Below are 14,176 nucleotides of genomic sequence, written 5' to 3'. Positions count from 1 at the left end.
CACTAGTGAAGTCTCTGCTCCCAGCCCAGTCTGCAGCCCCTCCCCCTCTGCACCCGACTGCAGAGCTGTATACACCAGGGAAAAGACGTCACAGCTGAGAGGGAGAGGGAGGCAGGAGAGAGGAGAGGGGGCCCCCTGCATCTTCCTGTCTCCTGGGAGAGCACACAGGCGGAAAATCACTGTGTCAGAGCCGGGGAGCTGCTGAGGAGGGAGCCCAGTCCGTGGGGGAGGGGGAGTTCTGCAGCCCGGTCCACAGAGTGCAGGGAGGAGGGGGGCCCCATGGTTTGAGTTAAGTAGAGGGGGCCCCTTGCATCAGCGGGAGCTGTCCCCTCCCCCTGCACTCTGTGTAAACCAGGCTTTAAGTGTGTGGGAGGCAGCACGGGCCCCTCCATAGGCCGGGCCCCATACACCAGTACTGCTAGTACTGCCCTAATGGCGGCCCTGCTCCTACGTCTCTTTGAGTTGGCAGTGATTACTGCTATTTGTGCCACTTCCCCTCCCCCCCCCCCCCCATGCCCTTTCCTTGTCCGTCCCTTTACTCTGTTGTGTCTCCCCCAGTCGTGTTTGTCAGTGTTGTTTACGTCCCTTTTCTTGTTTTGTTTTTTTTTCTGTTGATGGATGCACTCCCCGTCTAGATACGGTGCTTATACTGTTGGATACTCATGTATACAAATTTTCTGCTTTACTTATGTATTACTTATAGTGACTGTTTGCTTATGCTACATTCCACTGTATCTTCGGCTGGATGTTATGTCTCTGTTACTCTTGTTCTAATATTGAAATCTTCCAATAAAAATACATTTATAAAAAAAAAAAAAAAAACACAAATTTTTTTTTTCAATTTTACTGCACAAATAGTTGTTTTCCCCTTATTTCACTGCATGTTTTATGGAACAGTCTGTCAATGCAAAGTATAATTGGTGTTGCAAAAAATAAGGGCTCGTGTGGGTCTGTAAATAAAAATAAAAAAAATGCAAGCTCTATGGCCTTATACACACAAGGAGGAAAGGCCGAAAGCACATAAATGAAAATTGGCCTGATCAAAGGGTTAAATAAAAATGTTGTCCAGGATTTAGAAATACAGAGACAGCCCCTTTATTGTTCAGTTTGGGTATAGTTTTATAGCTCCATTTTATTGAAATGAATAGAGCTGAACTGCAATACTACATGCAACCTGGGGACAAGTGTGCTGTTTTGCAGAAAAGCAGCCATGCTTTTCCTAATCCTCAATTTCTTTAATATGTAAATTAGGTGATTTGATACACTGTGGGTGGAACTACAGCCCTCCATTAATATTCATCTAGTGTTTCACAGTAATCAGCACCAGACTGATGTCACTGCTGGCGCCACTTTAATATTCATAAGGAGGGGTGAGTCAGCAGGGCAGATCAGTACACTGCGGGTGGCAGTCCCATCCCCATTGTGACAAACAGTTTGATTTAAAGAGTCACTGTCGTATTTTTTTTTTTTGCAGAAATCAATAGTCCAGGCGATTTTAAGAAACTTTGTAATTGGGTTTATTAGCCAAATCTGCCATTATCTGCATGTAAAAAGCCTTTTCCCAGGTCCCCCCCTCCTTCCTCTTTTTCATCCACTCTGAAAAATCTGAAAATTGTGACTTGTTGCAGGAGTCCGTACCCTGTCTGCTCTAGGGAGAGGGGAGGGGGGAGGAGGAAGGAGGGAGTTAGCCGGCAGCAGAAAGCAGATAACAGAGGATTACAGGCACCGAGCTGGGTGACAGCTGTAATCCGAGCTCAGGGAGGTCACTGGTGACTGTCCAAGAAGATAACGGGTGAGATATTTGTAGATTAACTCTTTGTTGTCCTGTTTTGGTCTTTTCTTTAGCTCTCTCCATAGGAGAACAATGAAGACAGGGGGGAGAGCTTCAAACAGCTTTTTCATGATAAAAATGCATTTTTCGGATAATAAACCCAATTACAAAGTTTCTTAAAATCGCCTGGACTATTGATTTCTGCAAAAAAAAAATTCACGACAGTGACACTTTAAACATTAACCTCTTAAAGACATATGCCGTACCCCTACGGCATATGTCGGCAAGAGGTGTTCAGAGTGGATGCCGCGCTGCGACCCCGCTCTGAACTGCCGCAATCCCGACTGCTATCTGCAGCACGGGACTGTGGCTATGCTACTTAACCCCGTTAGATGCAGCTGTCAAACATAACAGCTGCATCTAACAGTGTTATTTGCAGCCCATCCCTGGTGTCTAGTGGCGGGATCCCCCCCCCGCAATGCGATCGCGGAGCGGGGATCCCTTGGTCTTACCGGGCTGGGCCTCAGCGTAGGAATGACGCTGATCCCAACTCTGTATTCTGTTGCAGTGGTGTGCAGCAGACCAAAGCAATAGAGCACCGATCTCATGGATTGGTGCTGTATATTACAGCTACACTGATCTCTATGGGAGATCAGTGTAGTTGTATTAGAAGTCCCCCAGGGGAGGTGGAGCCTATTTATACCTCATGGAGGAGGGGATTAAAATTTAATTGTTATTTTTTCATTAAATATTCCTTCGTCCCAGGGGCTCGCAGGGGCGAATTTACCCCATATGTTGTGATGCCAATGAGTCTCAGGGAAAACAAATTAACATAATAATTTTAGCTTCTTGCCACTCTTCCATAAAGGCCATATTTGTACAGTAAGTGAATAAAATAAAAAGGAATTGAGGTACTCACGGTCAGCGCTGTCCACATAGAGAAGTGGCCGAAAGTTTAAATAAATGCATTTGATATAGTGAAAAATATATTTAATATAGCACAAATATGACGCGTTTCGAAGACATACGCCCTCTTCATCAGATAAAACAAAGTGCATAACATAGGATAGCAGGAGGGTTATTTAAATAGGCTCAGGTACAAAAAAGAAACACCCATTAGGGGGCGTTTCCAATTGATTAAGAAAAGTGCATACAATCTACATAAAATCATGATGCATAAAATCAATAATAAATAACATTACATAACACATATCATATAACTGGTACTATCAGAGCACACACATAAAAAAGTTTAAAATAATGACTGGGATATAGATCGCAAAATTGCACAAGATACTGGACTAAATAAACCATATACAAAACCTTGCATAAGCTGCTGGGCAAAACCAAAATAACATCGCCTCTATTGAAGCAAAGATATACAGACCTCATAGACCGATCTTATAACACTAGTATAGACAACTTACATTTAGAGGTCAATATCTACTACAGCCATGTGTAATGCTTCACTGCTAATGTTGTGAGTGTCAGGACGCTACTTCCATGAGGCACTGACAGGGAGGGGAAAAGGAGTGCAGGGAAATCTGCTGCTGTCAAAAGAACAAAGGGAGAGTAAGTGCAAAAGGTCAGAGGCTATCAGACACTAAGTCCTGTGCTGCTATAATGGCCAATAGGAGGAGAAACCATGTAATAGGAGAGTGTGGCTGTGTTAGTGAGGCACTGTGCCTTATCACACACTATCTTCAGGGTTGCTACTATACCATAGTGAAGCTGGAAAGGGGCGGAGCCAGAACTCTTCTGAGTTGTGAAAAGCTCAGGCTACGTGAAGCCCCATGCTGTGTAGCTCATTACCTGCAGGAGTGCTACTACCCTGTAGCCAAGTTGAAAGGAGGCGGGGCCAAAGCTCCTCTGGGTGTAGATAATACCAGAGATAAATCAATATATCTAGGGTAAAGGCATACAGTGAAATGGATGGAATGAACGAAGGAAACCTAAATGAATTTTTATGAAATATTATAAAAAAAAAAAAAATGTAATTATGTAGATTGTATGCACTTTTCTTAATCAATTGGAAACGCCCCCTAATGGGTGTTTCTTTTTTGTACCTGAGCCTATTTAAATAACCCTCCTGCTATCCTATGTTATGCACTTTGTTTTATCTGATGAAGAGGGCGTATGTCTTCGAAACGCGTCATATTTGTGCTATATTAAATATATTTTTCACTATATCAAATGCATTTATTTAAGCTTTCGGCCACTTCTCTATGTGGACAGCGCTGACCGTGAGTACCTCAATTCCCTTTTATTTTATTCACTTATTCTCTCCACGGGCCCCATTATTTTGGGAGTATCCTGTGTTTTTGGTACAGTCAGCTCAGCAGTCCCTAGAGGTAGTAGGCCCCTATACAGTGGACTGTCACCTAACAAGAGCCTGGATTCGGATTTGTACCCTGTTGAGGGGTGATATGCACAAAGCCCAAGTGGCATCCAGGTGAGCACCTTCTCACATAATCCTTATCCTTGGTGTATTGAGGTATCACACGAGGCGCCGGTGCCCGCTTTTTTCTTTTTCTCTCCCTTGTCATATTTGTACAGTGTATGGCTGATTGCTGTCCTATGGACAGACTCTCCCAGCTCAGCTGTAGATCTCTGCAGTTCATCCAGAGTAATCATGGGCCTCTTGGCTGCATCTCTGATCAGTCTTCTCCTTGTTTGAGATGAAAGTTTAGAGGGACTAACGGGTCTTGGTAGATTTGGAGTGGTCCGATACTCCTTCCATTATAACATGTTTGCTTGCACAGTGCTCTTTGAGATGGGTAAAGCTTGGAAAATCTTTTTGTATTTAAATCCAAGTTTAAACTTCTCCACAACAGTATCTGGGACCTGCCTGGTGTGTTACTTGATCTTTATGATGCTCTCTGAGCTTTAGGGTGCCTTCACATGTACCGGATCCGCAGCGAATGTCGTGCTGCGAGTTTGTAGCGAAATCCGCTGCAGATCCTGGTATAATGAAAGCCTATGGGGTCATGGAATTTTCACACCGCTGTAGATATGTGGCCCGGCCCCTTTAACCCCCGGCCACCTGAAGCATACATTACCTGCTCGGCGCCGCGGTTGTGTGAAGCTCCCGGGCTCCTCCGGTCCTCATCAGCCAATCAGTGCTGCCGTACACTGATTGGCTGATGAGTGAGGGGAGCAGGTGTAGATTATACCCGGGTATAAAATGGCCTAGGCCAGAGTATACACCAGGGTATAAAATACCCAAGGCCAAACTATACCCCAATGTGTAAAATAGTCTAGACCAAACTATACCCCTGGGTGTAAAATAGCCTAGGCCAGAGTATACCCATCCAGGCCAGAATATATCCATCTAATGTCGAACCAGGCCACAGTATATCCCGGGGGATAAACTCTATACCGAAGGGTGTAAAAAAGACTAGGGCGTGCTATATCTCAGTGATTTTCAACCAGTGTGCCGCGACACATGGTCGGGTGTGCCGCGGGGAAAGTTATGAAACAGGAGAAAACAATGGGGGAGAGAAACCTGGGGATGGGGGAGAAACAGGGGGATGGGGGAGAGAAACAGCGGAGAGAAGTTTGGTGGAGAGAAGCAGGGGGGAGAGAAGTTTGGTGGAGAGAAGCATTGGGGAGAGAAGCACAGGAGAGAAGCATGGGGGAGAGAAGTATGGTGGAGAGAAGCACAGGGGGGAGAAGTATGGTGGAGAAAAGCACAGGAGAGAAGTAGGGGGGGAGAGAAGCACAGGGGGAGAAGAAAACAGGCCCAGGTTTCACAATTAGTCAGTATAAATACATTTAGAATCTACACTGACCGGCCACTTTATTAGGTACACCATGCTAGTAACGGGTTGGACCCCCTTTTGCCTTCAGAACTGCCTCAATTCTTCGTGGCATAGATACAACAAGGTGCTGGAAGCATTCCTCAGAGATTTTGGTCCATATTGACATGATGGCATCACACAGTTGCCGCAGATTTGTCGGCTGCACATCCATGATGCGAATCTCCCGTTCCACCACATCCCAAAGATGCTCTATTGGATTGAGATCTGGTGACTGTGGAGGCCATTGGAGTACAGTGAACTCATTGTCATGTTCAAGAAACCAGTCTGAGATGATTCTAGCTTTATGACATGGTGCATTATCCTGCTGAAAGTAGCCATCAGATGTTGGGTACATTGTGGTCATAAAGGGATGGACATGGTCAGCAACAATACTCAGGTAGGCTGTGGCGTTGCAACGATCCTCAATTGGTACCAAGGGGCCCAAAGAGTGCCAAGAAAATATTCCCCACACCATGACACCACCACCACCAGCCTGAACTGTTGATACAAGGCAGGATGGATCCATGCTTTCATGTTGTTGACGCCAAATTCTGACCCTACCATCCGAATGTTGCAGCAGAAATCGAGACTCATCAGACCAGGCAACGTTTTTCCAATCTTCTACTGTCCAATTTCGATGAGCTTGTGCAAATTGTAGCCTCAGTTTCCTGTTCTTAGCTGAAAGGAGTGGCACCTGGTGTGGTCTTCTGCTGCTGTAGCCCATCTGCCTCAAAGTTGGCCGTACTGTGCGTTCAGAGATGCTCTTCTGCCTACCTTGGTTGTAACGGTTGGCTATTTGAGTCACTGTTGTCTTTCTATCAGCTCGAACCAGTCTGCCCATTCTCCTCTGACCTCTGGCATCAACAAGGCATTTCCGCCCACAGAACTGTCGCTCACTAGCTGGTTTTTCTTTTTCGGACCATTCTCTGTAAACCCTAGAGATGGTTGTGCGTGAAAATCCCAGTAGATCAGCAGTTTCTGAAATACTCAGACCAGCCCTTCTGGCACCAACAACCATGCCACGTTTAAAGGCACTCAAATCACCTTTCTTCCCCATACTGATGCTCGGTTTGAACTGCAGGAGATTGTCTTGACCATGTCTACATGCCTAAATGCAATGAGTTGCCGCCATGTGATTGGCTGATTAGAAATTAAGGGTGGTATTACACGGGCCGAGCAGGGCCCGATAAAACCTGTAAACGAGCAGCGATCTGCTAGATCGTTGCTCGTTTACTGGGCCTATTACACGGCCCGATAATTGTTTGACAAGAGCTGCAAGGACATCGTTACCGATGTCCTGGCAGTCCTTGCTAAACTGGCATACATTACCCATCCACGTTCCAGGGCTGTTCCTGCCGTCCGCTTCTCCTGGGGTTCCGTGCGCGCTCTAGCTTCACAGCGGCCTGTCAGCTGGTAGGCCGCTCAGCCAATCACAGGCCGGGACCGCTGCGGCCTGTGATTGGCTGAGCGGCCTATCAGCTGACAGGCCTCTGTGAAGCTAGAGCGCGCGCGGGACCCCGGGAGAAGCGGACGGCAGGAGCAGCCCTGGAACGTGGATGGGTAATGTATATCGTTAGTCGCCGGCCACGCACCGCTATTACACGCAGTGGTGCGCGGTCGGCGCCCGACGAAAATAGGGTCTAACCTATATCAACGATCAGCCGATGATCGTTGTCATCGGCTGATCGTTGCATTTATTACACGGAGCGATAATCGGCCGAATCGGGCCAATTCGGCCGATTATCTTTCCGTGTAATAGTACCCTAAGTGGTAACGTGCAGTTGGACAGGTGTACCTAATAAAGTGGCCGGTGAGTGTATATTATTAACTATATGTATAATATGTACTGTTTTAGTGTCATTTTGTGCCATTTTGGTTGGTGGTGTGCCCCGGGATTTTTTAAGTATAAAAAGTGTGTCGCGGCTCAAAAAAGGTTGAAAATCACTGCTATATCTTTCCGGGTCATAATGTTATTACTTCACTATTTTTTTCACCTCTGGCCCAGGCCAAAAGTATACCCATGGCATTAGAGATGAGCGAACCTCAAGCATGCTCGAGTCCATCCGAACCCAAACTTTCGGCATTTGATTAGCGGTGGCTGCTGAAGTTGGATAAAGCCCTAAGTCTATGTGAAAAACATGGATATATGGTCATTTGCTGTATGCATGCTTTCCAGACAACCTCAGAGCTTTAGCCAAGTTCAGGAGCCCCGGCTAATCAAATGCTGAAAGTTCGGGTTCTGATGGACTCGAACCTGAACCTGGTTCGCTCATCTCTACCAGGGGCGCCGCAATCATGAGGCGACTTGAATCGTCTGCCTCAGGCGGCGCCACCAGCTGTCTTCATGGGGGCGGCATTCAGTGGCAGATTATAATATGAGCGGTTCGGGCGGCCGCCCACATTATAATCCGCCACTGACTGTACTGGAGCCCCCCCGCCCCCCGGCAGTATCTGTAATGAGATGCTGTGAGCGGCAGAGACTGTATTCAGAAGCGCCGCGCTGTAATGAATCAGCCGCGCGGTGCTGATACTACAGCGCGGCGGTTATGAATACAGTCTCCCCCGCTCACAGCATCTCATTACAGATACTGCCGGGGGGCGGGGGGGCTCCAGTACATGCATTCCACGTCCGTGATCCGTCAGGATCACGGAACGTGGGAATGCAGCCTTAGTCCCCCGGCTGATGTGCGGCTGCCGGAGGTGTCCCATCCTGTCCCCGGCAGCGCGCGCATCAGAGAGATCCCCGTGCGCCGGAAGTCACAGCCACAGGCGCACCGGGAGCTCTCTGATGCGCGCGCTGCCGGGGACAGGACGGGACACCCCGGGCAGCAGCACATCAGCCGGGACCAGACCAGAGAGGCTCGACGGGGGAACGGAGGGCAGGTGAGTTGTGTTCTGTTTTTGTTTTTGTTTTATCTGCTGGGGGGGGGAAGGGGACCATCTATAAGAGGGGGGGGGGGGGGAAGGGGACCATCTATAAGGGGGGGAGAGGGGGACCATCTATAAGAGGGGGGGGGAAGGGGACCATCTATAAGGGGGGGAGAGGGGGACCATCTATAAGAGGGGGGGGGAAGGGGACCATCTATAAGGGGGGGAGAGGGGGACCATCTATAAGGGGGGGGAGAGGGGGACCATCTATAAGGGAGGGGGGGGAAGGGGACCATCTATAAGGGAGGGGGGAAAGAGGGGGACGATCTATAAGGGAGGGGGGAAAGAGGGGGACCATCTATAAGGGGGGGGACCATCTATAAGGGAGGGGGAGAGGAAAGAGGGGGACCATCTATAGGGGGGGGAAGGGGACCATCTATAAGGGAGGGGGGAAAGAGGGGGACCATCTATAAGGGGGGGACCATCTATAAGGGGGGGAAAGAGGGGGACCGTCTATAAGGGAGGGGCGGGAGGGGGACCGTCTATAAGGGGGGGAAAGAGGGGGACCGTCTATAAGGGGGGGGAAGAGGGGGACCATCTATAAGGGAGGGGGGAGAGGGGGACCATGTATAAGGGGGGGAGGGGGACCATCTATAAGGGAGAGGGGACCATCTATAAGGGAGGGGGAGAGGGGGACCATCTATAAGGGGGGGAAGAGGGGGACCATCTATAAGGGAGGGGGGAGAGGGGGACCATGTATAAGGGGGGGGAGGGGGACCATCTATAAGGGGGGGAGAGGGGGACCATCTATAAGGGAGGGGGGAGAGGGGGACCATCTATAAGGGAGGGGGGAGAGGGGGACCATCTATAAGGGGGGGAGAGGGAAGAGGGGGACCATCTATAAGGGGGGGAGAGGGGGACCATCTATAAGGGAGGGGGGAGAGGGGGACCATCTATAAGGGAGAGGGGACCATCTATAAGGGGGGGAAGAGGGGGACCATCTATAAGGGGGGGAAGAGGGGGACCATCTCCTAAAAGATCAGCACCCTCCTCTCCTGACATCCTCTGTGCTGCTGGGACCTCTCCTATAGGATTAGCACCCTCCTCTCCTGACATCCTCTGTGCTGCTGGGACCTCTCCTATAGGATTAGCACCCTCATCTCCTGACATCCTCTGTGCTGCTGGGACCTCTCCTATAGGATTAGCCCCCTCCTCTCCTGACATCCTCTGTGCTGCTGGGACCTCTCCTATAGGATTAGCCCCCTCCTCTCCTGACATCCTCTGTGCAGCAAGGGACCAAACATTATGTTTATTGGGGACAGCAGTGGGGGGGGGGGCAGTAGTGGATTATAATGTGGGCGGATTGACGGGGGGGGGGGGGGGGGGGCGTCATTCTATAGTTCGCCTCGGGCAGCAGAGAGGCTAGAATCACCCCTGATCTCTACATGGCATATATTTTAATACCCAGTGGTGTAATATAGCCTAGGCCATACTATAAACCTGGGTATAGTCTAGCCCAGGCCACAATATACCCTGGGGGATAAACTCTATATTTGGGGGTGTAAAACAGTCTAGGCCAGACTGTGGAGGAAATTTATCAAACTGGTGTAAAGTAGAATTGTCTTAGTTGCCCCTAGCAACCAATCAGATTCCACCTTTCATTCCTCACAGACTCTTTGGAAAATGAGGTGGAATCTGATTGGTTGCTAGGAGCAACTAAGACAATTTTACTTTACACCATGCTTGATAAATCTCCCCCTATATCCCTCCAAGTTATCATGTCACTGGTTTTCTTAGTTCTAGCCCAGGCTAGAGTATACTCCAGGGGATATATTCTATACCAAGGGGTGTAAAATAGCCTAGGCCAAATTTTATCGCTCCAGGCCATAATGGTTTTCTCACTTTATTTCTAATTTGTTGAAAAGTGCACATCTTTTTTTTATTTTCCCCATCATACTCGGATATACACTTGTTGGGAAATGCAGTACAGTGCTTACATTGAACTGACAGTAGATGGCGCTGTCCCATCAGTGCATCATCTGCACTATTTTTTTGAGCAGGAGGTGGTTTTTATGGGTTAAGCAAAATTGTATGGTTGTTGCACAAAAATCATCCTTATAAGCTAGTGCCTTGATCAGTGGCGTAGCTAGGATTCATGGGGCCCCATAGCAAAAAACTGTATGGGCCCCCCCCCCCCCATGCGTCCCAGGGTGGGGGAGGGAGGGAAAGGATCCTTCCATCGGAGGTGCTGCAATGCAATGGGATATACATAAGGGTATTATATACATGAGAGGGGTATATATATTAGAGATACCCATCTAATAAGTATATATTACCCTCATATTTACCCTTCTCAAAAGTTTATAAAATCTTTATATACTCTATATATGAGGATATTACTGTATATACATATGAAAGAGGTATATTTGATGGTATTATATGCATACCAGACCGGACCAACACCACCACACTGTGACTGAAAAACACCGCCACTTCAGACCTGACCATTACCACCACACTGTAACTGGATAACACTGCCACACCAGACCTGACCAATACCACCATACTGTGATTGGATAACACCGCCATACCAGACCTGACCAATACCGCCATACTGTAACTGGATAACACCGCCATACCAGACCTGACCAATACCGCCATACTGTGACTGGATAACACCGCCATACCAGACCTGACCAATACCACCATACTGTAACTGGATAACACTGCCATACCAGACCTGACCAATACTGCCATACTGTGACTGGATAACACTGCCATACTGTGACTGGATAACACCTCCATACCAGACCTGACCAATACCTCCATACTGTGACTGGATAACACCTCCATACCAGACCTGACCAATACCTCCATACTGTGACTGGATAACACTGTCATACCAGACCTGACCAATACCACCATACTGTGACTGGATAACACCACTATACCACACCTGACCAATACCACCATACTGTAACTGGATAACACTGCCATACCAGACCTGACCAATACCGCCATACTGTGACTGGATAACACTGCCATACCAGACCTGACCAATACCACCATACTGTGACTGGATAACACCTCCATACCAGACCAGACCAATACCTCCATACTGTGACTGGATAACACCTCCATACCAGACCTGACCAATACCTCCATACTGTGACTGGATAACACTGTCATATCAGACCTGACCAATACCGCCATACTGTCATGGTATAACAGCACCATACGGGGGCCATATTGGGGTACATGAGGCATATTACTGGTTGGTTTTTATTCAGTGTTTTATACAATCAGAAAACGTAAGATAGGGAAATTCATATTATTATATTCCAGTCCTACAGGAGCTGCAGTCACAGGATAACTGTTGGGACTACAACTCCCAGTGTGCTCTGTCTATGCAGCTTTTGTACCCTTCAATTATAAGTCATGGAAGGGGGGGGGGGGGGCACAGACAGCAGCCAGATCATGCTGGGAGTTGTAGTCCTACAGTGTCCCAGCTCCTGTAAAACTAAAACACCTCCTCCTGCTGCTGTCAGTAGTTGTTTGTAAGCAGCCACCAGTATCTCCCACCCCCCACTGTATCAGTGTGCTGTATAGTGTGCTGTATACTCATAGGAGCAGTCACAGAGGTCCCGGCAGGAGAGGAGGTCAGAGGTCATCCTCAGCCCGGCAGCCAGATAAGGAGCGTCCTCTCCTCACAGAGACAGAGAGGGAGGGGGAACGCAGGGGCTTTCTTTCCCTCTCTCCACATACTCTGCAGAATCCTCCCTCCGGAAAAGACTGGGGGGAGCTGGGCACAGCATCCGGTGGCCTAGCGATGCCACTGCCTCAGCCTCAATGTCCCTGCCTGAGGGGAGGAGCGTGTGTGGAATCAGCTGTGATCCGCGTGGGGGGACGGGCTGAAGGCAGGCTGTGATGGAGGAAGGCAGCAGCAGGCGAGTGACGTTTGACGCAGGGGACAGACGGCAGTGGGTCCCACTGTCACAGCCGGGGGCGGGTGGCTGGCCGATCGCACTGTGACAGTTGGGGGGGGTCGGGGGTTCTGTTGCCTGGCTGATTACAGTCCGGAGGGGGAAGGGGGGGGGGGGGGCGGTCACTTCGCATACTATCACAGTCCAGAGTCCGGGGGGACATTGCACTGTAACACTTGTTTTCCCGAGGGGGCCCGGGCCCTCTGCTACCCCGGGCCCCATAGCGACCGCATTCCCTGCCCCTATGGTAGCTACGCCAGTGGCCTTGATACATCTTGCACAATTTATGCCTATGGCTGGGTTCACACTTGCAGTCAAGTTTTTTTCATCCTTTTTTGCAAACAAAAAAAACACGCTTTTTTTAGCGTACACAAAAATGCGGTCAATTACATTTTTGCGTGCGGTAAAAAATGGATGCATTTTTAATGTTTTTTGATGTTTTCTATTATGGAAGTTAATGTAAAAACAGATCAAAACGTAGCCACACAGACGCTCCTTTTCTTCATCCATTTTGTAAAGAACGGATGGAAAAACAGCGCGAACCCAGCCTAAAACAGCTTGGCTACAAAGCTGGGCTAGGGTAGAATTATACACAAAAAAACCCCACAAAATTTGCACATGATAAATCTAATGAAAACGGGTTAATAGAACAAGCCCCCTTCCCCCTTGCAAACAATGAAATAAGGTGCTGGCATTGGAAACTCCTGTAAAATAGCGCAAACCCTTAATGAGTCTTGCACAGATATTTATGAAGTGCACAAAATATCTTTATTAGCCAAAAAAAAAAAAGTTATGCAAACACAATGATAAATGTTCCCTATGGGAAGGTTTATCAAACATAATGTAAAGTGAAAGTGGCTCAGTTGCCCCTAGCAACCAATCAGATTCCACCTTTCATTCCTCACAGAGTCTTTAGAAAATAAAAGGCGTGAGCTGATTGGTTGCTAGGGGCAACTGAGCCAGTTTCACTTTACAACATGTTTGATAAATCTCCCCCCTATGGGCCACATGTATCATCCGGCGAACGGATGATTTTCGGCGGAAAGTGCCGATTTGCGTATTTTTTTATAAGCAAATGGCCGATCTGCAAATAAAATATTCGCAAATCGGCACTTCCCGCCGAGTATGCCAGGGGGTGGAAAGGGGGCGTGTAGTGGGCGGAACGGAGGGCGCGGACTCAGAGTCCGCGCGATTTACCATCCGTTCCGCCCAAATGTACGCCGAAAACCTACTCCAGTCCTCAGCTGGCGTAGGTTTTCGGCGGTGCGCACCGGATTTATATAGAGGCAGTCCGCCTCTACATAAATCCCCGTAGCGCCGGAGCTGCGGGAGCATTTATAAGTCCGGCGTAAAAAACGCCGGACTTAATAAATGCCCCCCTATGTGTTTAGATTTTTAAGATTTACATCAGCTTCTCACTTATATCAGCAGACAAAGCTAAACACCTAATAAAATGTTGAAAAATTAAGTAATTCTTGTGTATATCACTCAGTCTTACTAATTTCATGGGGGTATAAAATGGCCTGAGTGGGTATGAATTGGCCTAGGCCATAATATACCCCGGGGTATAATCAAGCCTAGGCCATAATATACCCGTGGTATAATCTAGCCTAGGCCATTTTAACCCCGGGTATAGTCTGGGCTGGGGGTATACTCTGGCCTGTTACATCGGGAGCTGAAATCCGCTGCGGATCCGGTACGCGTGAAGGCAACCTTAGGGTGGGTTCACACTGAGGAATTCTTGCGGATAAATT

Source organism: Dendropsophus ebraccatus, chromosome 14, assembly GCF_027789765.1.
Source record: "Dendropsophus ebraccatus isolate aDenEbr1 chromosome 14, aDenEbr1.pat, whole genome shotgun sequence".
Taxonomy (NCBI): Eukaryota; Metazoa; Chordata; class Amphibia; order Anura; family Hylidae; genus Dendropsophus; species Dendropsophus ebraccatus.
The sequence above is the reverse complement of the archived record's forward strand: the minus strand, read 5'-3'. Positions refer to the sequence as shown.